Source organism: Epargyreus clarus, unplaced genomic scaffold (assembly GCF_041222505.1).
Source record: "Epargyreus clarus isolate Ecla_fem2 unplaced genomic scaffold, WU_Ecla_fem_2.2 ptg000014l, whole genome shotgun sequence".
Taxonomy (NCBI): Eukaryota; Metazoa; Arthropoda; class Insecta; order Lepidoptera; family Hesperiidae; genus Epargyreus; species Epargyreus clarus.
Window position 1 is genome coordinate 8,712,083 of NW_027332222.1, and position 27,410 is coordinate 8,739,492.

The following is a 27,410-nucleotide window of genomic DNA, read 5'->3' on the forward strand; positions in this document are numbered from 1 at the left end:
CTTTTTACTCGAATACAGAGGCTAATGTTTGCAAGCGTATGTATGTGTGTATCTTTCTTTGTCACATCCTACAGCCCAAACGGTTTGACAGATTTTAACATATGAAGTATTGTTAGCTTCGTTTAAATTGTGGGAGTTACATAGGCTTTATTTTCAAGCAGTCGGAAATGCATAAAAGCTGTGAAACTTCACATATGATATATATAATTTAGTTGAGATCAAAAAAGGAGTTTACCGTTAGATGATCATTATAATTAATATATGACAACAGACATTTATATTTCCCATAATATAGATATTGGGCATATTCAAAAACATTTCGGAAAAAGAGGTAATCATTCCGCAAAGAAACATTTTGTTTGCGAACATTAAGTTATGCAATACATTGACTAATGACATTCACAAGTAACTTGTACGATCTGAAATGCAAATCGAGCACAGCGTGAACAAGTACAAGCACACTCGACAGCGTTACGTCAAGTGGTATCCGCACGACTGCTGTGACATGACAGTAGTAGTAGATGACTTTGTAACTTAGTATTGAGTATACTACACAAGTATAATACTACCAAACTAACATTCGATATAAATGGCAATGTGATTTTGTTTGTGCAATACACTTTCGCACTTTGACAAAGTAACCGATTGTCATGGAATTTTGTAGATACATTGTCAGTGGTTTAGAAAAGGATATAAGGTTATTTTTATCCTGAAAAGAGTACCGTTCCGAGAGATAGATAAGAAACAACTTACTTATATACTGATGAGCTTATGGACATTGTTATCAAATTATTTATATAATCATCCTCTCACCACTAATATATTTAATCCATATTTAAATATTATCCTAATTAACAGGAGTTAGCTGAAGTTTTGTCTATTTTATGATTGTATATTTATATAACTCTAATTTATTAAAAAATGTAGCCCAATGTATTAAAAATGTAGTCGGTTATTCTGTGTAATTAATTATGTAAGTATGTAATGTTCAATGCCATATTTTGAACGGTGTAGACAGTACAACTTGAAAGGGAATAGCTAAAAAACTTCTTCATGAAAAACCATAAAGTCATAAGAACTTACATGACAATCGTAAATATATACTTAAATCAATTACAAAATATTCGGGATATCTTAAATCCAATTAGAGTTCCGTCTACATACTCAAGCAGTGAATTCTTGACAATATTCAGATGTCAAACGGTAACTCAACCGGAATAATCTCTGTAGGAGCCGCTCTGAGATACCTAGCCATTAAGACGAGGGTCTAAGCTGACTTTGTTGAGTGCCGTCAACGCATGTATAATACACATATGTTAAAAATACCGGAATTTAAATAATCACAAGTATACCTTTTTTTTTTCTTTTCGAGGGGGAAACCCTCAAAAGGTACCCGTCGAAGTAGGAGCGACGCCGGGTTTTGTGGGATTTTTACCGCACTAAACACAGGGTGAATTTTTCAAACGGGCCTTCAGGGCCAAATCCGATCCGTGGAATATCCAAAAAATTTGAAACACATAAATTTTATTTCCAACCAAAAACCTATATAATTATATTGCATAATTTAACGTAAGCAATCAGGGTTTTTTTAGTTACGTAATTCTTTTTACTCAAAGTAAACGTTTTTGCTTTCCAAATTAACGTTCTGTGAATATGCTTGATGTTTATGTTACATTATACGTATAAACGTACGAGCTTTATATTGCAATATGAAATTCAACGACAAGTTTTTAAAGGTGGTAAAATTACAAACGTGGCTTACATTGCAAATTGGACCACGCCATTTAATAAAAACATATCGTTTTGCATTAAATAACTATTAATTTATTTTATTACGAATATCAATCGGTAAACAAATTATGAATATAGTTTGGCAGTGTCTTTTAAGAATCTGAAGATAATACAAAGACAAAATGATTATAATAGATGCACTAAACCAAACGTAACACAAGAAGAAAAAGTATCACTTGCCCTCAAAATGAAGAAACACACCGTGGGAAAACCTGAAAGTTCTTTAAAAAAGTTCTCACACACCGTGGGAAAACCTTTCTTCTTCTTCTTTAAAAAAGTTCTTTAAAAAGTTTTAAACGTGTTTGAACTCTTTCAGTTCGCATAGGGCCAGCAGGGTAGGCTATGTCCTAAACCCCTCTCACTCTAAGAGGAGACCTGTGCCCAGCAGTGAGACAAAAAAAGTGCTTACAACGGCGATGGTGACTCTACCACACCACATCATATCAGTTGTAAATGATTTTTTTTACAATATAAGAGTAGAGTCTAGTACGCAGTCCACCTAATGGTTAGTCGCTACTGCCCATGTACACCTGTAATCACCAGATAAAAAGGTAAAAATAGAGCCGCTACCCCTAAGGACTAAGCTGGAACGCCTCGAAAAGGTATGTCTCCTTTACCACACCTTTCAAACCAGAACACAGCAGCGCTAAATTACTGTTATTAGGTCTGAGTCAAACCACAGTGGGTTCTACCTTCAAAGATAGCCACTTAACCCTACATACCTACTGATAATTGGTAACTTAATGCTACTTGCTTCTTGGGATAATTGTGAACTATACACGAAAATAAATATTATACCAGTATCAATTATCATAGTATGTAGATTTGTGTTTTGACAACTACCGTCTAGTAGTTTGTTTAATAAACTCGTTCCCGTTTCTATAATTGAGGGTAATCATAAAAGCGAGCGTGCTTCTACAAAATTATTCCTTCCTCAAACTTCCTAATAATCTGTGTTTCTCCAAAGCGAAGTTAAATTATACCGTTTACTAATGTAGTAAATATAATGTTAACTTGAATCGAACATTTTTGTATGTATATCATAATCATCAACCCATTACGATCCCACTGCCGGGCACGGGTCTCCTCTCAGAGTGAGAAGGATTAGGCCATGGTCAATCGTGCTGGACAAGTGCGAATTGGTAGACTTCACATACCTTTGAAAGTTTTTTTTAAGATTTCTCAGGTATGGTTTCCTCACGATGTTTTCCTTCATCGTTTAAGCAATTGATAATTAATTTATAATACGCACATAACTTTGAACAATCTGAGGTGCGTACACTAGGCTATCACTGCGTATATATGTATTGTATATGTATCTGCGAGTAACAATTTTCCAAAAAAAAAATATTTTTAACAGTACATATTAGAAAAAATATGAAAAATATCAACAAAATGATAATATATCGGTATAACCTTTACGTTCTAATCTCTCGCATCGGTACTCACAACGCTGTGAGCTGTACAAAAACTGTACACTCACAGTTTTGACAAATTAATGAAATTTACAAACGTGATAAGATAAGCTAATCTATCCATCTGTATGTAGATAGACCTTTGTTTATAATATAGGATTAGAATGCTGTCCACCTGATGGTAACTGGCTACTACCGGCGAAATCTGTTGAAGGTGTTAAAACCCTGTGTGGTTCGACGCCGGCGGCACAACCGCCACACCTCTTTCCGAATAATATCAGCTTTGCTGTGCACTGGTTTGAAGGGGAGAGTCAGGTAGTCATACTTTTCCAAGACATTAGCCCTCAGTGGTAGTGGTAGTTTCCAGTTTAGACCTCAGAGATAGCAGCGCGTCGGAGACCGATTTGAAGTAGGAATTTAATCCTATCTAAGGCTTATGAACCATCTGTGTACCAGTTCTTTTTATTTTTTTTATAATATAGGAGTAGCAGACGAGCATGCAGTCCTCCTGATGGTAAGTGGCTACTGCCGCCCATGGACATCTGTAATCAACCCCAGATAGGATAAGATATTCCTACCTGAGGTCGGCCACAGATGCGCCGCTGCTCCTGAGGACTAAGCTGGAACGCCTCGGATAAGTCTGTCTCCCTTACCACACCCTTCAAAACGGAACACAGCAGCGCCTAACACTGCTGTTATTAGGCAGAAATAGTTCGACTCGCACTCAGCCAATTTTAACAATTGCTAAAGATTAGATATTTATTCAATAACTACGACTATTTTACGGTACATTTAAGCAGAATTACGGCCACATCTAGTAACGGCTATACTAAGATTAGACAAAGATTCATCCGAACTTTACTTCCTTTTTGTAGTTTTCGTATAACGTGTCCGCCTGTGACGTCATGTCTATTAATGGGCTCTTAAATCATCCTTAAGAACTCGACTATTTTTATGACTTCGTAAGGCTTAGATACTAGAGAATATCAAGGTCAAGCGATAATTAATCGAAAACTATTGTTCGAGGAAAAATGTTACATTTTAAGGATCTTAGAACATTGTGTAATCTGTATGTGTATTTGTAAAGAAGCGGGCCTTTTTTGGCCACCAAGGGGAAACCTTCAAACCCGGCGCCGTGGGAGCGACGTCGGTTATGTGACATTTTTACCACACTAAAATCCCCCCGTTGGCCGTCCTCGGCGTTTGGTGGAGAACTCCGGTATCTCCGACGGAACACAATCGGAGTCCTCATAACGCGATGCCCCTTGCTGTCCTTCCCGGAGTAGCTTACTAGACGGTTAAGCTCTGACCACCCGCAATCCCGGGAGCCGCCTGTTAATCCCCTCTTACGACAGACGAGGGATACTGTAACCCTTTTCTAGTACAGTAAAAGTATAGAAGAGCATCTACAATACCGCTAATGAAAATAACTGAATTTATACACCGCGTACTTCAAATTCGAAATATCCAAAATTATGACTATTATATGAAAAAGGAAAATTAAATATTTTGATAAACTTTTTCCTTTGTTCGCTGAAGCATTACTAGGGGCGATAACAAAACAACCCTGTTTGCTTTCTGTAACCAAAACATGCATTGAAACCCACGAACTCCCTCGGGCCTTAACTCCCATCGGCCGTAGGGTCAGAGCCTTCAGAAATTAAACGTTAAAGTGTATCTTGTAACTTGCGAAAGTCAATAGACATTATTTATTATACGTAACAAAAACGTGGCAATAAATAACTATACAGCAAGAATATTTGGGGATTAAATTAAATTTGTTAGTTTGATTAGGACTATAAGTCATTTTTAAAATAAATATTTACTTTACATCATTGAAGTATACAGCCTATTTGACGGTAACTGATCAATGCAGTCAATGGAATCGGTAACCCACTCCATATAGATCAGTACCCCTAGGACGAGTTTTAACGTTTGCTCGAAAACGTTCAACGTTTACGAATTACCGCATACAGCGCTCCCGTAGACATCGGAACTAAAATTCTGCAGCATAAGTTTCAAAAACGGAACTATAATGCTATCAAAATTAAATAAAAATGTAAAAATAAATGCAATATTTGTAAAATTAAATGTTGTTACAATTGATTATTTGGTTTTTTTAAAACTCATAGTGCAATAAATTAGTTCCGACACGGTCCACATGGGCGCTGTAAAAGCGAATTCGTAAACGTTGAACATTTTCGAGCAAACGTAAAAACTCATACTAAGGGTACAGGGATTATACCTGAAGCTAATCACTACGCCAATCTTTAAGGCTAAGGTCGCCTTATATGTAATTCAGCTTACACCCACACCCACCGATACGCAAGATCTGCTTTATAGAAATAGGTGCGACAATAGTACCTTGGTGGAACGGTAAAACGCAAAATGTGTTTGTATTTATATCGACAAAAGAATTGTAAGTTGACATACTTTAATGTTTTACGAAGCAGGAGAGAGATGTTCTAATGTGGTGATAGGAGGAGAGAGGAGAGGTGAGGTGAGGCGAGGAGAGAGATAATTCACTTTTGGCGAATAGTCAATACTGTCATAATTGTCATGTCATTATTGATATTAAAAATATTATCCTGTAATGGTTTCTCGTATTGTGATACGCGCAAGAAATATAGCGTCATAGTATTGAAGGTTTTTCAATGTAAAGTTAAACCTATCTTATAAACGTTTCTCTTTACCTGAAGAACATTTTGCAAGCTAACAAGCATTACCTTGTAAAGTGATCTTATCGTAAAAGTATTAAATTCTAAGATCCTTAGTATCAAAAATAAAGTGAAACAAGTATTTTGATAAATAACCTTTTATGTAACTATGTTACAACCTTGAGTTCCCAACTTGCTTGTTGAAAATAAATGTTTTGTTACCATTATTTTGAACAAGACAAGAATTTTGATAATTAAAATGCTACGAAAGAAATTCGAGACAGCGCGAAACAAGGCCAAGATAAATTTATAATAACAAAGATAAAAAAAACCAATGCTTTCTTTGAGGGTTTTGAGGGTTCTTTAATAAAGGAAATTCTCAAAGGTAAACAATGGCCCCTTTCGCTCTAAGGAGACTCATGCCCAGCCAAATGTCGCGTGCTAATTATAAACAAATGTTGAGGATAGTACATCCCTTTATCATTATATCTCGGAGACACCACGGCACCAGCACGCCCATTTCTGCCTAATAAGCAAGTGTTAAGCACAGCTGTGTTCTGATTTGAAGGACGTGTTAAGGGAGAGACAAAATATACACAAAGAGTTCCTGCTTAATCCATAGGAATAGGTCTGTGGCTGACTTCAAGTAGGACTCTATTAGGATGGAATCTCATTCGGGGTTGATTACATATCCACGGGTGGCAGTTAACATACCATTACCTGGACTGCATGCTGATTTGCCTATTCTACATGCAAAAAACTATGTGAATGTAACATAACATCAGAAGTTTCATCCCTCCCGGTCTCCAGACTTCGCTCCCTAGGGCTGCTTCTCTCGGCAAAGCTGACGTCATCGCTCAAATCCTGACTAATCCGACTTCATATTTTAACGGGCATCCTCACGAAACATGCCAACGTATGGACTTTCTTATTTTTGCGTTTTAATTTTCCTATATCAGACTGTTAGAGCTGCCGTTTGGAAAGGTTTGGAAAAGACACATTTGAGGTCTTGTAACTTAGTCCTTAGATTTAGTCTACTGCCTTTCCTTTCACCTAAATATCCACTGCCAGGAATAATCCCTTCTCATTACTTGCTACCTCAACTTCATAAAACAACCACATGTACTTTTAATGCTTTTGGGTACCTAGAATTCATTTTGAACATAGAAAACGTAAATTCTCTTCTTCTGTCTACTAACTCTTTTTAGTTTCTATGTGTAGATGTAAAGGTATATTTGTCATTTTATATGTACTTTCTCTGTTGTTTTGTATTCCACTTTCACTCCTCAGCCAATCAACTAACGTCTGCCGGCTTTGACGGACATACTGTCAGATAACAGATTAACATTTGTTCCCGGAAAATTGGACAGTTCCCGAAGGAATTATACTGTGGAAATACATCTTTTATCTACGTTTATTATTTATAAATATATACCTTCACTGTAAAAAATTCAAAAGTAATTAGGGAAAAAGGAATGGATAACAAAGAAAAGGGATATTTTGAAAGTGGTACAAACCTTTGCATTTCGACACCACCACCACTCCTATAACAGCTGTATTATGGGCTGCTGTGTGCTGGTTTGAAGGGTGTGGTAAAACAGTTATACTTTTCCGAGGCATTCGAACTTAGTCCTCAGGAGGAGCAACGCATTTGTGGATGACTGCAGATAGGGATCTAATCTTATGTGATTCTAATTATAGATGCCGAAGAGCGGCAGTAGTCACTTACCATAAGTTGAAAAGCAAGCTCGCTTGCTTCTTCTACATGAAAAAAGCTATCTTAAACATAATGAATTAGAAGTAACGGTATGATAAACATTATTCAAACAATTATTCTATAAAAGGACCGCAAGAGTAAATTCCTTAGTTGAAAACAGTTGATGAATAATTAATCATAATACAGGCGTAATTGACGGGCTGAAATTCAATGTTATACAATAGGGATAACACGAGTCAGCTAAAATTATACTATGAATCGGAACAGAACGCGAGATAGATTTTCAACTTTTTGAGTAGGTACTTAATGGTACTCTATAATTATATAAAATGTAATTAATTAAGAATTAAATTGAGCCGAGATTTTGGATTATGTTTTAGAAAACGTTTTAAAATTAAGAACTCAAGAACTTATTAAATTTTCAGCAATCAAATGAATGATTTAGTAATATGTAGGACATAAAGTGCAGGCATGCAGTCATAAATAAGATTCTATTTTTAGAGATTTTATGTTCCCCCGACCCTATCCTATTTAGTATATCGTTTACGTCATCAGCTTACAGGAAGATAGCGTACATTTTTTATTATTAGTTAAATTTGCCCTCAAAGCCGAGGTCGCCGGCGGATAAAAAGCAATCTCTCTGATAGTGTAAGGTCGTGCCGTATCGACACCGTTACCTGTGTACCGACCTCACAATTTCACCTAAACGATGTTTTGTCGTTTTAATAAGTATGCACACTTCGCTTCTCTCAAATAAATTGCAGTTGGCGTAGTACGTTGTGTAATTACGTTGAGTAGGGATGTTGATTTAGTATCGATTAACTGACGAATTGTTTTTAGACCAAAAACATCGATGTTTTAATCGATATCAGTCATATCTCAGATATCTGAATGTGCATATTCAAGTAGCTGAGATATGACTGATATTTACTACTATATATTATAGTTCATTTTTGCTTTAAACTCTTACTTTTTGATTTGCCAACTAAATTCCTGAGCGGCACGGAAATCGAGTGGCTGAAACTACAATAAAATAAATTGAAACTCGAATTTTTAAGAAGTCTACCTGTGTTTTTCGCTACAATGTTCCCAGAGCAGCATTAAAAGAAAAATGAAGATCGATTTGTAACAATCGTTTCTCCTTCGTTTTACCAGGCGTCCATTGAAATCGAATACAAAATCGATCTTTTTCAGAAGGAATCAACATGCCTAGTTTTGAGTCACTTGCTTGTCAACGGGCTTGACTACGAAAGCACCAAAAACGGGGGTGCCAATTTTTCCTTTGCTATGCAAAACACCCTTCAGCTATCACTGTCGACTGATGATGCAAGAATAGCGCTATTATTAATCAATTGGGTTATTGACCTTCAATAAGACGCTATTTTTCTGTACAAAATGTTTTTCATTTAAAGGTATCCCTAATATTCCCTAAGAATAAATTTTCTGGGATGAGATATTGTATTCAGATATTGCTTTGAGCATTAACGGACTTTATTACTGGGCTAGGAATATAAAATATATGGAATATAAATAATAAATAATATAAAATCATACAAAATACGTTCAGGCAAAGAAGATCATCTTTCTACGTATATTTCCTCAATGTGGATCATGCAATGTCATACATATTTTTATTATACAAGCTTATATTATAACATGTTTTGTTAGTTCGTTTTTTTTTTTAATATAATATAAGAGTAGCAGACGAGCATGCAGTCCACCTGATGGTAAGTGGCTACTGCCGCCCATGGACATATGTAATCAACCCCAGATAGCATTAGATATTCCTACCTGAGGTCGGCCACAGATGCGCCGCTACCCCTGAGGACTAAGCTGGAACGCCTCGGAAAAGTCTGTTTCCCTTACCACACCCTTCAAACCGGAACACAGCAGTGCCTAACACTGTTGTTATTAGGTAGAAATGGGTGTAGCGGTGGTGCCGCCCGAGTCGAACCACAAAGGGTTCTACCACCTTTATATGTAAGCGAGGATCAAATATTGCTACTGAGTTTTAAACCAGTCTACTCTAATCGATTACTGAAAATTTGTTTACACGTTTGGTTTTGATGACAACGGATGAATAGATTAGTGACGTCATTCTAAATTCTATATGCCGGATTCCCCAAGATGGCGGACAAATATATTTTATGAAAGAGTTTCCTGAAAAGTAATCAAAAAAAAAACAAAATGACGTTACTAAAACCTTGTTTTAAAAAAAATGAAGGTATAGATTAGAAATAACTAACTATCTTTTGAAATGTAAATCATTTATGAAATATTGATGATATTTGAATCTTTCGGTAGAGTTTTAATTTAGAACAAATATCAACAATACAGACAGGTTAGTTATTAATATGTGCTCGTTGAACATACAATCTCACGTTTCTATATTGATGGCGATAGAGATGACAAATGGCCGTGTTTGCGAAACTGTCCATACCCATCAATATCTTCTACGTTGATATCAAATACTCAAATATAGTAACAGAGTAAATAATTCAAAGAGATGATACATACTCGTACATATATAGAATTCTAGGGTGTGTAATAATTCTCATCTTCTATAGAGCTTGCCCATTTTTTTGTATTTATGACGTCACCTACATCGTTTAGTAGTTTTTAAAGGTCCTGGTTAAACCCGGTATGTAGCGTTCTTTTCTTTTTTTATTCTTTACATAAAATAAATGTATCGAATTAAATATTCTGTCATCCATTCAATGTAATAAAATAATTTTGAAACTTCTAGAGCTCTAGAGCTTCTAGAGCAAACGATGATGCTCCCACCGTTGGCTAACTAACAAAAAAAAAAAATTGGTATCCAACCCTTTGAGACACGTTGTCATTAGTTTTTACGATAGATTCAGAAGTAAGTAAACAAACAAAGGGAATACCGAACAGTATGTGAACAGAATAAACATGTGTGTAAACAAGATTAATTATTTAACGTAAGTAGCAAGAACCGAACAATTAATGCTAATAGAGAGATGTCCTCCGCCATACAAGAACACTCCACAAACACGTCATTAAAATTAATTAGAAGCACAAAATTGTACTGTAATGTCGTAACTATATAGAAGCATCCAAAAGAAACGTAAATAAGGCTCATAAGATTATAATTTAGGAAAGTCGTTGATCGTAATATTGAGGTAGCAAAGGTAAATGCTACTGCTCTTCATGGATACTTGTAAACAACCCCCGATAAGATTAGATTCCTTTTTTTTCTTTTCGAGGGGGTAAACCTTCAAAAGGTACCCGACGACGGGCTCTGCTCTGCGGGAGTGTTCGCTCCTCCCACAACATCTGGTGATTACGACGTTATGCGACCACACATACCACTATCCTTCCCGGGGTAGCATTCTGGACGGTTCGAGCTCCCACTCTTGCCGCCCGCAACCCCGGAAGCCCCTTTTAGTTGCCTCTAACGACAGGCAGGGGATACCGTATCCCTATTCTAGACCCGGAACTACAGGGACAAAGATTAGATTCCTACGTGAGGTTAGCAATAGATGCGTTACCCCTGAGGACTAAGTTGGAACGCCTCGGATAAGAATGTCTGCCTTACATCATTGGAACTAGAACAAAGCAGCGCTAAACACTGCTGTTGCTGCTTTATATTAGGCAGCAAGAGGTGTGGCGGTGGTGCCGCTGGAGTCGAACCACAAAGGATTAAAAAATTTAAACTTTATTTCTGTTACGTTTGCGAATTGGATAACACTTGAAAATATCAAAGGGTTCAGTACCTATTAATCTAGTTTGTTCTTTTTTTATAACTTTAATCGATAAAAATGTATCGAGCGATCTGTCTGTCAGAAGATTGACGTTTGCAATCGCACTGTCTATCCAGTGTAAATCCGTCAATCCACGCTGTAATTAAAACTTTTTGAATATTTTCCTGTTTTTACTATCAAACAGCAAATCGCATTAACAACTGCCGTAAATCTAAAGGCTTCAAATTATATCGAAATCCTTCAATTATATTAAAATTGATGGTGTGATCGACGTGACAACTGATAGTTTATGAAGGCCTATGGGCGAGAACGTCTTACAAATTGTTCAAAGGAGTGAGCATAATTCTAAGGAAGGGAACAAATATAAATGCATAAATATAAATTGTAAGGTAATGTATTGTTTTATTTAAACTCAATTAAAATGTAATTAATTGAGTTTAAATAAAACAATACATTGATTTTAAAAATGGATTAAAAACCTTGCATTCGGGTTTCATTGTTGGTCGTATCCTCTCGTATGACACTCGGGAATAAAATTAAACAAATAAAATGGAAGCTTGGGCGCGAAAAAAACGTGGGAAAAGGGGGCTAATACAGAAGTTTCTGATAGTTGAGTCGTGACCAGCTTGTGATTGTGAAATAATTAATGTACTGGATGTATGGTGGTAATATATTGGAAGAACAACAATCTGAGGCTTTGATTTGTTATTCTGAACTCCCAACAAAATTAGTATACCACAAAGTGTTAAGACCAAGACCTTTGATCAGAACGATTATATTCTGATACACTATATCATATTATAGATTGCATTTACACATGAAATGGGAAATGTTTTAAAATAATATATTCTAGGGAACGTACCAAATATAAATCTTTAATACCTCTAAAATCAATATTCTTAACTAACGAACTATAATACGAGTATTTCATAGTAATGTATAATACATCACTACTTCTTACTACTTACTCATTAAGAAGTATATTATTTTTATTAACGCCGATCTAGTTGGCACTGAACACAGAACAGAAAAAACAAGGTTCACAAGGTTCTGAATTTCACAGATATGGAGTATGTACTAAGTGAAAATTGCAAATTGATTTCCAAAAAAAACAGCGCGGTTTGATCGTGACCGACTACAGAAGATAAAAAGAAATCTTAGAAAAAAATACGGTCGAACATAAAACCTCCTTTTGAAATTAAAAAGCATTACCACAATTCAGGGTTGGAAAACGTGCTTAAAATATCAAGAAGAGTATTGAAAAAATATCCCGTATGCTATATTAAGGCAATAAACAGAGGGTGGGGTTTACGGCCATACATTATTCAGATGCAAGACCATTCCCCGAACTCGGTCAGCCAGACAATATACAGGTAATTTGCGGATATTACCACTGAGAACAGTTTCTACCCGTTTGGTTGGTACTTTCTTAGTATTAGACGTCGTCCTAAAATATTCTTAAAGTATTGTTGTGCTACAATATATTTATGTTGAACTTCAAGTATTTTATTTGATCATAAAATGAATTTAGGATCGCCTATGTTATGTTACTAATGCGTGTAATACTCAATCTTTCAAAATTTCACTATCGAAGATATTCAACATTTGACAATTTCTACCGGGAATTTCGATCTTTGGTGAGAAAACATTGGATAGATTGATAAATAACGTGTGTAAATAAGCCTTGACGTATTTGCAAACTTCAAACTAAAAATAAATCTGGAAAATTTAAACCTGTTTATGTGAATTTAGTCTAAGAGCGCAGTCCTCTAAACTATTATTAGATTTCCTCTGATGGAAGTAAGCAGTCGTACTTCATTATTAGAGGGATATTGAGACTTGAACTATTATAGTCCCCGCCAAACTAGTCCACTCTGAAGTTGTTGCGAGCAGATGCAGTCATACAATTTGCTATGGAGACGCGATTCATTCCTATATTCAGGCGGACTAGCAATTTTACGAGGACTATACCTTTTTTTTTCTTTTTTTTTTCGAGGGGGAAACCTTCAAAAGGTACCCGACGACGTGGGAGCGACGCCGGATTATGTGGGATTTTTACCGCACTAAAACCCCCCCGGTGACCGTCCTCGGCGCTTGTTGGAGAACTCCGGGATCTCCAACGGAACACAACCGGAGTCCTCCAATCGCGATGTCCTGATCGGGCTCTGCCCTAGGGGAGCGTTCGCTCCTCCCACAACTTCTGGTGATTACGACGGTATGCGACCACACATACCGCCGTCCTTCCCAGGGTAGCATACTGGACGGTTCGAGCTCCCACTCTTGCCGCCCGCAACCCCGAATGCCCCCTTTTAGTCGCCTCTTACGACAGGTAGCCCTATTCTAGTCACGGATCTACAGGGACAACGAGGACTATACCTACCGACCGATATCGAAGTGGAATACGCCGATAATTAGGTCATTATCAAATACATTCAACTATAAGTAGCGATAGACCACGCAAGGGGAGAAAATGTGTCATCCATGGCGTGTTACCAATTGGTAATAATTTGTTATGAAATATATATCAAACGTTAATCAATCCGAGATGTTGTCAGTGTTAAGCGGGATGAAAGTTTTTGTATGAAAATCTTAATAATATTATTATCTGCTCTATGGACCTATACATTTAATGTCCTTGGTCGTAAAATCTACGAAAATGAGAATAATAAAGTAAAAGGATTTAGAAGCCGCTATTAAATCTATTTTGATTTTATATTAGCAATTTGTAATTTTATCTGAATGCCGTGCCAAGAAACACGGGTGCATGCACGGATATGATATCATACTAAAGCATGCGAAATTTGTCCTTACAGATAAAAATATATTCATGACCAACCATGTTTTATATAAATTTGAAGAAGTATTTATAAACCAGAAGACTTCGAATTATATAAAAGAATCATATTTAGATTTCTGTGCCTAAAATACAGTATGAGCTACTGCCGCCCATGGACATCTGTAATCAACCCCAGATAGGATTAGATATTCCTACCTACGATCTGCCACAGATGCACCGCTCCTAGTCCTAAGCTGTAACGCCTCGAAAAAGTATCTCTCCCTTACCACACCCTGCAACACCAGAACACAGCAGCGCTTAACACTGCTATTATGAGGCAGAAATGGGTGTGACGGTGGTGCCGCCGGAGTCGAACTACGAAAGGGTTCCACCACGTTCAAAGGATGTATTCTCACAGCATCCAATGTAGAATATTCAATGGAGAGATAAAATAGTTCAAATAATCGTATCAGTATTACGAGTAGGTACTGAAATCTATGAAGTATAGCCCAGCGATAAATTAGGTTTATTCGTTTTAATTTTATTAAACCCCAAGAGATCCAATGGCCGATCTAGCAGTCTTCACATAAATTGATGCTATGACGTAATTAGCTAATATAATTTAAGTAGAGCAATCGGCGTCGGCAAACCATTACAGACTTTTTTCTAATATAATAAATATAGTTCAAAAAGCGTGTTTTTTAGTTTTTTGAACTATATTTATTTTATTAATTTTTAGTATTTGTTGTTATAGCGACCATCATTATGCATCGTCTGTAAAAAATCAAGTGTCTAACTATTACGGTTTAAGAGATAAAGCCCTGTGTCTCACGAACTGACAGCGGAGGGCTTCGTTTTATCCTTTGAGTACGGAATCCTAAAAATCATTCAACAAGATGGCATTATAGATATGTTTCAGTACATTTGAGTTATAGGGAAATAACTTTATTATTTTTCAAAACTAAAAATCAATCTAGTAACTTTGCCTGAACTCTCCATAAGGCGCTTTCTCTCGCCTCGAAAATCGTTAATTCTGAGGATGTTGATAAGGACAATGGTACAAAATTATTAAAATCGTGTATTGACATCGGTTTTTGATAATTTTTCAAAATTTTGGATTAAACTGAACGTTCAAAGTGGATAGAAATCGGGTTCAAAGATTCCGTTACTGTTACGTACATACAACCCAAGCTAATAAAAGCGTGTTAAAAATAGTAAACGAACGTGCAGTCCTTCGATGGTAAGTGCCTACTGCAGCCCATAGATATCTGTAATCAACCCCAGATGAGATTAGATTACTACATGAGGTTGCCAGATGCGCTTCTACACCTGAAGACGAAGTTGGAACGGCTATAATAGATATGACTCTCTTACGTTACCACTGACCAAACCTGAACATATCGCTTAACACTGTATAAGGCAGAAATAGGCCTTGCGATGGCGCCTGCAAAGTCGAATGATTAGGGCTTCTATCACGTTCATATAATGGAACTAAAAAAATAAATCATCCTCACTATTTACTAGGTGATCGCTAATTAGTACCACATGTCAACAGACAACAGAGAGTAATGTGAGGACTCGAGCGTTGAACGTGAGGCCTCGATGGAAATTAGAGGCAGCTGTGTTTGCTCAATTGACCGCACTCTGTGGGGACGTGTACCAATTACAAAGGATGGGACTTAGGTACTCTGTAGTCTGAGCGTACGTACCAATCAACGTTATTTTTTATGTACACTACTAACTGGATATGATAAAACAAAATGATTAGAAAGGTGATAGAACCCTTTGTGGTTCGACTCCGGCGGCAACACCGCCACACTTATTTCTGCCTCATAACAACAGTGTTAAGCCTTGCTATGTTCTGTTTTGAAGGGTGTGGTAAGGGAGACATACTTTTCCGAGGCGTTCCAGCTTAGACCTCAGGGGTAGCGGCATATCTGTGGCCGCCTTCAGGTAGAAATATGTAATCCTATCTGGGATTGATTACAGATGTCCATGGGCGGCAGTAGCCACTTACCATCACGTGGACTGCAGGCTCGTCTGCTACTCCTACACTATAAAAAAACATAAAAACAAAATAAATATGCATGTAGAGGTGGCAAAGCATATTTGACTGACCTCAGGGAGAGATTAAATTTTATTTGCGGTCGTTTACGGGTGTACATGGGCGGCAGTAGTTACCTATCATTAGATCAACTGCTTTCTCATTTGCTACTTCTGTGATATAAAACAATCTTAATTATATAAAAGACGCCCTGAATGATTAAATTTGACTTGGAACGCCTTCCTTGGCACATTAGTTAATTCATTGAGTATTTTTAACGATGGAAATTGACATATATGGATTTATGCAACAATTTTTTAATGTTCTGAAATTAATAAAATAGGGCTAACTACAAATATTTACAACCAAAACTAAAACAACAACAATCAATAAGACACAAAAGAAATCTAAGCCGAAAAGGCAAGAAGTGTAATAAATTGTGATCTACATACGCCCCACATACCCTAACCGATAACATTTTCAGCGATACAGGCTGGGTACAAAACAGCCCTCATAAAACACCGAATACATTGTTCACTAGGCTCCAATATTGCAAGGGTTAGTACATTTTCCTAAGTTATAGCGCACATGTGATAACCAACTTAATTATCGGGCTCTAGTGCAAAATAAAAGTGATATTAGCTACGGTAGCAGTAGGATAACCACGCATGCATAGAATTGCAGGACAGTACCAGTACAGGAAGTAAAATATTGAAAAATAGGATACCATTTAAGATTTTGGAATTGCAGGAAAAGAGCATTTTAGATACAGGCAATGACATTTTATACAAGATACAGGAAGTAAAATATTGGAAAGTAGAATGGACTAAAGGATTTATTTTATCACACTATTTTGTACTCACGTACTGGTCCGAATGCATGACATTCTCATTCTACTACTCTACTCCCTACTCGCCTACTCTGATCATACTTCATAAGTACTTTTCCTATAAGCTACAGGTTCGCGAGAGGCGAAGAGACACGAAGGGCAATTCGTATCGACCGTCGTCAAAGGACGCCGATTATCACTTATCGTCAGCAAAATCTCATTGTCGCTCATGTATTCTTACTTCTCTTAATTCACGCACGCTGGTGAAACATGCAGACAAGCATAAATCTGCATGATAAGAAAAATATTCCAAGTCCATCCGAAAAACTGAATTTGACATTAATTCATCTTATCGTAATAACAATTTCCACTAGAATGAAAAAGCGGGGGAACGAAAAAAGTCCTTTGGGGAGAAACTGTAATAATAAAATGGTATTATTAACATCTCTCATATCTTTTGCTAGACACGTCCTCCAACGCCCTTGAAATGGGACGTCCTGGCGTTTCAAAAACGGTGGGAATTCTAACAAGAAGTCTATGCCTCGTAGTCAGTGTGCATTTAAGTGCACTCCCGGACTCTGTGACTCTTACAAAATGATTTCACTGCAGAATTCGCCGGTGTCGTCAAGATTTTTACTGCTAAAAATTCCACCATTTATGTTTTAAAGATCTAAAATATATGTATATAAAATAGAATAGGCATTTGTTAAGGACACTTGAAGGGAAATTTAAATTTCCTTTAATTTTCGATCTCAATCTATTTATTATAATACACATTACATCTAAAAGGAGACTTTTGTATTTCTGAATTAAAATGCCGTTTAATAATTTTAATTACTTATTTTTCAATGTATTTTAAAGTTGTCATCTTTTGAGTTTTACCGACATCAAATCTTGAAACATATAACATATTAATTTAAAAATTAAAATGTGTACAGAACATTTAATACATTTTTTCACTTTTTATAAATATAATTATTATCATAATACTCACCTTGTGAATATGTTTTCTCGTTATGTAGCGAACTAATGATCTTCATAATGAGGATCCCGAATTTCGCAGACGTCTGCTACAATCTGAAAAAGATAAATCAGTATAAAATTTACGCGTATTTTCAACGTACATATACTATTATTATCCAATACATTTTGCGCTAATAAATCAGGACCCGACGGCACGAAATATCAATGCCTACGTTAATATCTATGCCCATATACTCGTACTTAACCTGTATGTATGTATCATTTGTAAATTAGGTAAACCATATTCCATTTTTTCTCTTTTGTGCGATTAGGACAAAGGTAGAGGTAGAGACATTCACATTATATGATGGTGATGACATCACGCGTTGTAAGAAATTCCTGAAAACTATGTTTTTATATAGGAGTAGCAGACGAGCATGCAGTCCACCTGACGGTAAGTGGCAACTGCCGCGCATGGACATCTGTAACCAACTCCTGATAGGATTAGATTCCTACCTAAGGTCAACCACAGACGCGCCGTTACTCCTGAGGACTAAGATAGATAGAAAAACACAGCAGAGCCTAACATTGCTGTTATTAGGTAGAAATAGGTGCGTCGGTAGTAAGTCAAAACATAAAACGTTTTAACACCCACGAGGTAATTTAATTGATTTTATATTCTTGTGGTCTCCATAATCTTTTCACCGTTGAAATAACTTAAAATGCCAATCCTTTATTTAAATGAAATTGATATCCACAAATACATTGTAAAATATTACATCTCGAGCCAAAAACAGTTTATTACAGCTATCATTCATTACAATAGGCATAGAAACGTGAATAGACACGAATATAATATCTCCGTTTAACTCAAAGGAAATAATGAAGCTCATTCCGTGTATATTTGGAATGTCACAAACACTATTCCGTCTCTGCATCCCAGAATAGAACGTGTAGGCACTTCATGAGTCACGTTGTCAGGGGTGCTGCGAAATGTGAGATTATTGCAAAAGGTTATCTCTCATTATCCGTATATAACCAGGATTAAACGAAACGGTTGGTTTGTTTTGATTTGAATGTGGTAGAAACCTCTGTGGTTCGAGTCTGGTAGCTCCACCGCCACATTTCTGTCCAATAACAGCAGTGTTAAGCGCTGCTGTGTTCTGGTTTGAAGGGTTTGATAAAGGAGACATGCTTTTCCGAGACATTCCAGCTTAGTCCTCAAGGGTAGCGGTGCATCTGTAGCTGATCTCGGGTAGGAATCTATTCCTGTTTGGGTATGATTACAAATGTGCATGAACGACTGTAGCCACTTATGTGCTTATGTTATATGTGCCACTGGTTTGCTATTTCAGTCATAAAAAATGAAACAATTAGTAAAACAAAATAAAGCGCTATCAAATATATCCCAAACAAAATTAAAATGTATGTGAGAATACAGACAATACAATTAAAGACCACTGTCGGAAAAATAAACCTGTATTTAGCATATCACTTAATAAGAGAATTAATAAAAATAAAACGATACAAAATGTGGGTTAAGCAACCGGAAGTTGAAACGCTCCCCTTCCGCGATCAATTCACTCGACATGGGAGAACTTCCGGCGATGGAAATGAAGCCTCCATAATACAGTGATTAATAAAAAATCCACTTACGTAAGAAAGCCACTTTTAATCGCGTGGAAATAAACAAATATGTAATAATGAAGGACGTGATGTTTTTTTCAAATATCTTTACATTTTTATACAAAAAACGTTAACCTTTGATTCTTATCTTCGGAAGGATATCACTAATTTTGCCTGTTTTTCATCCTTTATGCAATTTATATGAATATAACTGAATTTTGGAAATGTTTAATTGATTACCCTTTTTGAAGACCTATTTTTTTCAGACAGCCGCACACTAGAATGTTTCTATGTCGTTGGTTCCATGCACATATACCAAAACAGAAACACCCAACTCAGAACCAAAAATATACATTATTTTACTCAGGATTCAAACGCAGAACCCATTGCGTGTCAGATCGGTACGGTAAGTACTGCGCCATGAGGGTCATCTATACAATATATCATCTGTATTAATGTCATTTTTTTAAATCTACATGTAGTCAAGAAAAATACAAATATTTGATAATACTCGTACTGCGCTCTATCAATTTTTCTAAAAATATCAAAGCACATGATGAAGCGATGAAACATTTCACGACGTTACGTTATCACATCCCACGCAGGTATCATCGAATACACAAAATACCAAATGGAAACCACTATGCAAGCATGATTGACGTAACAGACAAAGAGATAATGGATGAGTGTTTAAAACTGAAAAGCAAAAAAATAAACCGGCCAAGTGTGAACGGACACACTCACGAAGGGTTCCGTTGTCAACTCTCAATTTCAGTATATATATAGTACTTTGTGATATCTGCTGTCCTACTTCTGGTTCAGTACCCTTCAAAAAATTCATAGTTTTTACGTTTTTAAAAAAAATTACTGTTTTGGTATTTGTTAACGTATTTGCCCATACATTTCCAATCAGCGGCCCTAGCGGATTGTATTAGAACTTAATGGAAATATATGAGAAATACGTAACCAAACACAAAAACAGTCATTTTTGTCAAAACGTAAAAACTAAGGGTACAGGTCTCCGTGTTCCCGGGCTTCAGTGTGAGAGGGATTCAGATCATAGCTAAGCATAGTTTGTTGGCCATAAGCCACGCTAGTTAAGTGCGTATTAGTAGAATTCAAGCACACCATTGAAAACTTTTTTTCAGAACTCTCAGACATGTAGGTTTCGCCCAGTGTTTTCCTTCGCCATTGCAGCAACAGATAATTTATAATAAAAACATAACTTAGAAAAATCAGAATGCTTGCCTGGGATTCGAACCTCGGATCTCCAGATTATTATTTAATGAAACTCTGGGTAGACCGACAGACAACGAAACCTTAGTACTGGTAATAAGATTCCTTTGACACCTTTTAGGTACGGAACCCTAAAAACCGCACTATAAAAAGAAGCGGTCGAGAATTTTAATCCAAAATGAATACAGAACTACATTTTAGAATAAAATAGCTTGTCTATTCCACACATGCTTTAAAACAATAGAGTTCAAAGCAATGTATTAAACTTCCGTTACATACGAGTGAGTTAGAATTGCAGAATTTCCGGCATCAGCTTGATGTATTTGTTTTTGAAATTTCAAATTTACTATTTCCATCTCAATTCCTGGATATATTCTATTTTTTTGGGTGTGTTTTCGTTATTTATAATTTTTAACTTGCTATGTTAGTTAGAATAAATGTTAGGTCTAATCTTGTAAGCTAAGACCTATTTCCTGATATCCAGTTTGGCTGAAATTCCAAATGTTTCGGTTCGCATAATCATGCAATATCATCTAAAACGTCATTCAAATCTAATCAGTTTGCTGACGTCATTCTAAATCCAACATGAGACAACATAAAACCCTTTTATATATTTTTAAAATAATTTATTCTTAATGTTTTCATTTCTAAAACTATTTAACCTACAAAGAATTTCGCGAGCAGCATTCCTCAGTGTCTAAAGTCGAAAGTATTCGAGCAATGTGTGTCGTGTGCGCTGAGATGAGGTCTTTTGCTGCAAGCCTCCGGAAATCAGGGTCACTTGTGCTATGCTTGGTATTTTGCTGTCAGATTTCATAGTGTCAACCGTAAATGACCAAAGCTTATATACATTATTCTCAGAATTGCCAGGGTAAGTTCCATTGGTTGGCCACGGTGCATGAATTCTGCAGTGATAGCTGTCTTTGACCTGTTTAAAGACCATTTTTGGAATTATTTGTCCCATGACAAAAACATAGGTACTCTGATTGAAACTCAAAATCAAATCATCCAAATCGTGGATACGGACCTCTGATTATAAAGTTATCTGCATATTAAAAATCATATACCACTTGTTCACACAGTTAAGATAAAAGAAAACCTCAACAGCAGAGGTCGTTAAGAAAATGTTATGAAGAATGTGTGTAGTCTGCTACTTCGCACTTTGCTAGCGTGATGGACTGTGGCGTCTCTCTGAGTGGAGACCCGTGCTCAAAAATATGATAGAAATGGCTTTGCATCAACAACAGATCAGAATAAGACTATGTTTTTATCCATATTAAGATAATATCAAGCTTCACCGGGAGTTGAATCTAGAACTCTGCGCAACAGTTTGGTACAGTGGCGATTGACATGAACTAAAAACCATTTGAATTATGTTCAAAAAGCAATTAGTTACTTTTGTTTCTTCAGATATGGAATTGGAATGGAATTTCTCACTGACATCTAGTAAATGAGTTTTGTCATGAAAAATGACAGTCACTTCATCGCGACAGTGTCGCGACATGAGTTTGTAAATTTAGGTATCAGTTAAAGCGGTCTAAGCTTTTGGAAATACGTTTTTACTGTTATAGCAACGTATAACTATGTGATTAAAACAAATTATAACTATATATTACTAATAACTATGTGATTAAAAATCATCACACTACTGTCACTACTAAAACTATTTAAAAACCTGAACTAAACGATAAAACAGTAAAGACACAGAGGATGGTTTGAGTTCCATCCATCAGCCTTTTAAGGTCAAATGCTGGAGCCTCCCCTATTTGCAACTGGTCCCATGCCCTTTGAATCCAGCTGTTTCCCGCCGTCTTCTTCGTCTCGGTTTAAGTTACTTCCCACCAACAAATGAAGCCAGAACCCATCAACTATTTACAATCGGAATAAAATAAAATACAAGCAATAAACAATCAAAATCTTATTACTGTTACAAAGATGCAATATACGACGAAGTGAAAAGTTTTGACGACATTTAACTTTTGCCAAAGGGGAAAAAGTTTATTTAACTTTTGCACTCGAAGATTGTTCCCTAAGGGCACCAAAATTGAACTGTCACTGCGGCAAAAGTTTTCTACAGTCCCGTGACACTGGAGTATTAATAGGATGTTAGTTACATGATTTCTTGGACCTCAGACAACTTAATAACAAAATGATGGGCTTAATCGTATTTTCATCAAGTTACAGACGTTGATCGTGCCAGACACGGGCAGTAACAGACAAAATCATATCTTTACCGGCTAACTACATATTATGTAAATTGTTTCTGTAAACAACCTTAGTTTGATAAATCACAACATCTTGTCTTTATAAAAAAAATAGCGTCCACTCTTGAAAATCAAAATTCCCAAAATTCAGACTATCGGATTTTGTTACCTCTATCTAAAATTCTAGCGAGACTAATAGAGACACTAGAGTAGTGTGATTTTAGTCAGAATTAGTTAGATAAACAATAAGAAATAGGGTTCGTGATAAAGATATGTCAAAGGCACCCAAACCCTTCAAGTAGTAAACAGCCGAAATAAGGTTACAGAAAAACTATTGTTTACTCATAAATTGTAATTCCTTTACTCAATCTGTTTTCCTACATCAAAGTGTTTTACTTACATGCAATACAAATACACTTTATCTTACAAACAAGAAACATACAAAAGAAATAAAGTAAATAAAGATTATGGGAACGGCTCTATCGCCAAGGAAGCGAATTGTTTTCGACAACCTTAGCCTATTCACACGTCCAAATTACAACGAGATCTATGCGTATGAAAATACAAAGTTTTATTCAAATTTTGCCGTCCAAATCATCAGTGTGGAGGACAATGACACTGACCACTTTTTAACCACAACACAACTCAAGCGACACAGTGCATAAGTGGCGACTACTCTATGACAAAGCCACATTTTTGTAATTACCACACAGCTACAAGGAACTACAGCGATGCTGTTACAGGGAAAACTGTTTACCGACATTTTGTTGCTACACATGGTGTAGATGTAGGACGTGTGAACAGGCACTTAGGGTAGCAGGCGTGTTTAGGTTATTATTACGCAATAATTTAAGCATTATTTGTTTTTCGAAATAAACAAGGTTTCTCATAAGTTACTTTCTTCTTTCTTTTGGAGTTATTGAATGTAAAGTATGAAATTTCTCCCTATTATTTTCTATTATGCCAGTGTATAATTATGTTTGTGTGCGAGTATCGAGATTCGAACAAACGAGCATCATGCGCGCCCGGATAAATAATGTTAATGGTGAACGCGATATTTTGTTAAAGCTGCTTTGTAATTTATTTTAATTTATTATATTATGGAACTTATATTATTGCGTCATTATTACAATCTTGCTATGACTAATGATTTCATAAGGACGATACACGAGAGTATATTTTTATGCGACTTTGAAGTAATTTATATTTATTTTACTTTTCACCTAAAAAATTCTAGACATCTTGCGAAAAATTTAAAATTATACGCACAAGAACGGATTTGTGTGCGGTTTCTCATTAATAAACTAAGAGACAGTAAGAGCAATACGTATTATATAGAATGTGTTAAATGAGGTTAAACAGATAAAGCTTTCATACATACATACATTAGATACTCGGTTTCTCCCCTTACGCAAACTATTTGGGAATAAATTCAATTTGGTACTCTTATAATAATGAATGTTTAGTTTGATCATTGTTATCAAGTTTATAATATTGTATTATCAATTTATATCTCTCAGTCTATTGTTATTATAATAATGTATTTGTAATGGAAGAGTGGGGCTGCTTGTCACATGTATAAATTTATTTATTCTTACAAAGTAGCTTCTACGAATGTTTAAAACGAATGTTGTCATTATTAAATAACATATCATATGTCAAAAAAAATCAATGGGTTTCGTAGGTTCACTTCGTAGGTTACATTCTATTTTGTTTGGTAACTTATAAATTTGTAATGATATATACCTATATATGACCTACTAAGAATATATCTACTATTTGTGAATTAACTACCTAAATCTGTACTCTCTTAAATTAGTTAACTAGTAAGGTTTATTTGGTTCGGTTGTTAATCCGTGGTTATCTATAGAAATACACGTCTTGTCTTCAACAAAAAATCCTATACTTAGGATAGACTTTTTACATAATAAACATTATTATAGTAAAAGCAAAAACACTCGATTACTTAAAAGTATAACCTATCTCACTCCCATAATTTAGACGAATCCAACCCTTTGGGCTGTAGGGTTTGCCAAAGAATGACAAGTTCATATGCCATCCACACACCCTGTATATACGTTCTTATAATACCTAGTACGAGTATGAATATTGAATATACACAAAAAATGACCGCTCGTGAAATAAGAAACTAGTCCAAAACCCGGTATTAAAATGTGTCCACATGTCTCGTTTATTTGTTTTGAATGCCAAATCCATATGAAATCCAATTTACCCATCTCTCGCCGTTCGTCACTTTTTATTTGCAACTCGCGGGGACAGTTCATGTGGAACGTCAGACCCACGACAGTTCGTTGGCGGACACGACAACTCGAATGTACGATTAATGAAATTGGAATATCCGTTTGTGATTTTTAAAATGTTTTCAGTAACAAAAGTTTCTGGGAGGAGTGCACTCTTTCTTATGGTGAGAGGTCATGACCTAAAGTTTAGGTTAGGTTAGCCTAACCTAACCTAAACAGTTATAACCTAGTGGTTTAGAAGTCGGTATCTCAATCAGGGGGTACAAGGTTTGAATACCAGGCCTCTGGGCTTTTCTAAGTTATTATTATATTATAAATTAACTTTACTTACCTTAACGGAAAAAGAAAATAGCATCAAGAAATCTACACACCAAAAAGATCTTTAAAAAAGTCAAAGAAGTATAAACTCTACCATTCCGCACTAGCTAGCGTGGTTGACTGGCTTTTATGGCCTAAACACTGCTCAACAGTGGGACCTTAATGGCTTGACGTAAGAATAAATTAACAACAACACCACACACATTTATTTATTTATTTTATTGTGTAAAGCATGTAGTACAATAGGTCAATAACGATACAGAAAGTTCAATTAAATGCTACCTTTACAGGTGTTACACATTTCAAAACTTAGTTAAAATGTTAGGATTAACAATAAAAGTATTAATACCTTTAATGCTATTAAGATTAAGACGGATGTAACCATGTCAAAATTAACAATTGATAATAATAATAATCAAGTCAATATATAATAATAATAGGAAAATTATGTCAATTTTTATCATCAAAGTACTCTTTAATCGTATGGAAGTATTTTTAGGTAGCCAATTTTTGACTAAATTATATTAATAAGATAACAGAAGACAATATATTAATTTGTACCCTACACGTAAAATACCCTACATGAAATGTTAGTACCTTCCTCAATACTAAATCCGAAGCGTCATGAATGTAGGGTATTAAAGGTAAAATCGGCCGCAAGCCAGTCGGAAGGTCCGAAGCGGATATTGCATTTCCTACCATGACGTGGCTTTTCGTGCCTTTTCGAAAATACCTACGTCATACCGCAAAGGAAGTATGTAAGTTAAGCAGGTTATTGGTACCCGGTAAATCCCTGAACTGTGCATCAATACTCCATTTAGATTCTTGAATAAGTTGACTTTAGTACGAAATATGCGATAAACCGGTGTAGTGAATGATATTATTTGAAACGTAATATATGTTTATTAACGAACTAACGATGCCTTTGGCTACTCACACTCTCACAGTCATCTAATTGAGATGGTGTGTGTCTATTATACCTAAACATCATTTTGTCATTTTTTCTCCCTCGGTGAAAATAAAACCTGTAAGTATATGATTTCTTGCTTTAAACTTACGGTACATAAAATAGAAAACTGTACAGTAAACCTAATTTAAAATGCAGCAGCCATAAAAATACTTAAGGTTACAATAAATTTCCCCTCTTATTAATGTATACGACGCAGTTCCTTGTCGTCCGTAATAATTTAATGGCCTTTGAATTATACTGGTGTACCCTATCGTTATGCAACCTGTACTATTCGTATATAGTTGCGATGTTACGGATACGAAAGTTCGGATCTGAATATTGATATGGATTTAAAAAAAAATGTTTATATTGTTTCTGTATACGGCTACGGATACGGAATTCTTTCGAATTATCCGATAGTTTCGGAGAGTTTCAGATACAAATATTATATTTGTAGGCATTTTAAAATGCTAAATTGTAGATGTTAAAAAAATCTATAAATACTTAATGGTTTAATTTTATTTGTATCGAAAATAAAATGAAACCATTAAGTATCCAAAATGTACTAAATCTAATTGATCGGGCCAAAACTTGTCATAAAATATACCATTTAGAGTCCACTCCATCTAAAATTATTCGGAACTTTTACAACTTTCGGATACCGTTTCGGATATATTTTTATTTCGGATATAGATTCGGTTACGGCTCCCGAGTAGCATAACATCCCTGATATTAAGTTATTCCTTTTATATGCAGCCAATTATTATGGGTGAATGTTAGCAATTTATATGTTACGCAAGCAGCCTTTTATTTTCTTGCAATTTACTGCCCTCTAGCGAATTATATTTTCTCTTAAGAACGATTATACACTAAGGTATATGCATTAAAAAAGTAAC

General features: G+C 35.7%; 2 protein-coding genes across 4 annotated transcripts in view; one reads left to right on the forward strand and one right to left on the reverse strand.

The window, feature by feature from the left end:
* The window catches only part of LOC140747444 (uncharacterized), a 223,532-nt gene that overhangs the window by 133,812 nt on the left and 62,310 nt on the right, over window positions 1-27,410 (forward strand). The gene's annotated exons all lie outside the window — the stretch shown is intronic.
* The window catches only part of LOC140747446 (uncharacterized), a 157,605-nt gene that overhangs the window by 101,740 nt on the left and 28,455 nt on the right, over window positions 1-27,410 (reverse strand). For both annotated transcript variants that reach the window (XM_073079905.1, XM_073079904.1), the window contains exon 2: window positions 17,952-18,034. The gene's annotated coding sequence lies outside the window, so the exon portion shown is untranslated. The remainder of the gene's footprint in view (window positions 1-17,951; window positions 18,035-27,410) is intronic.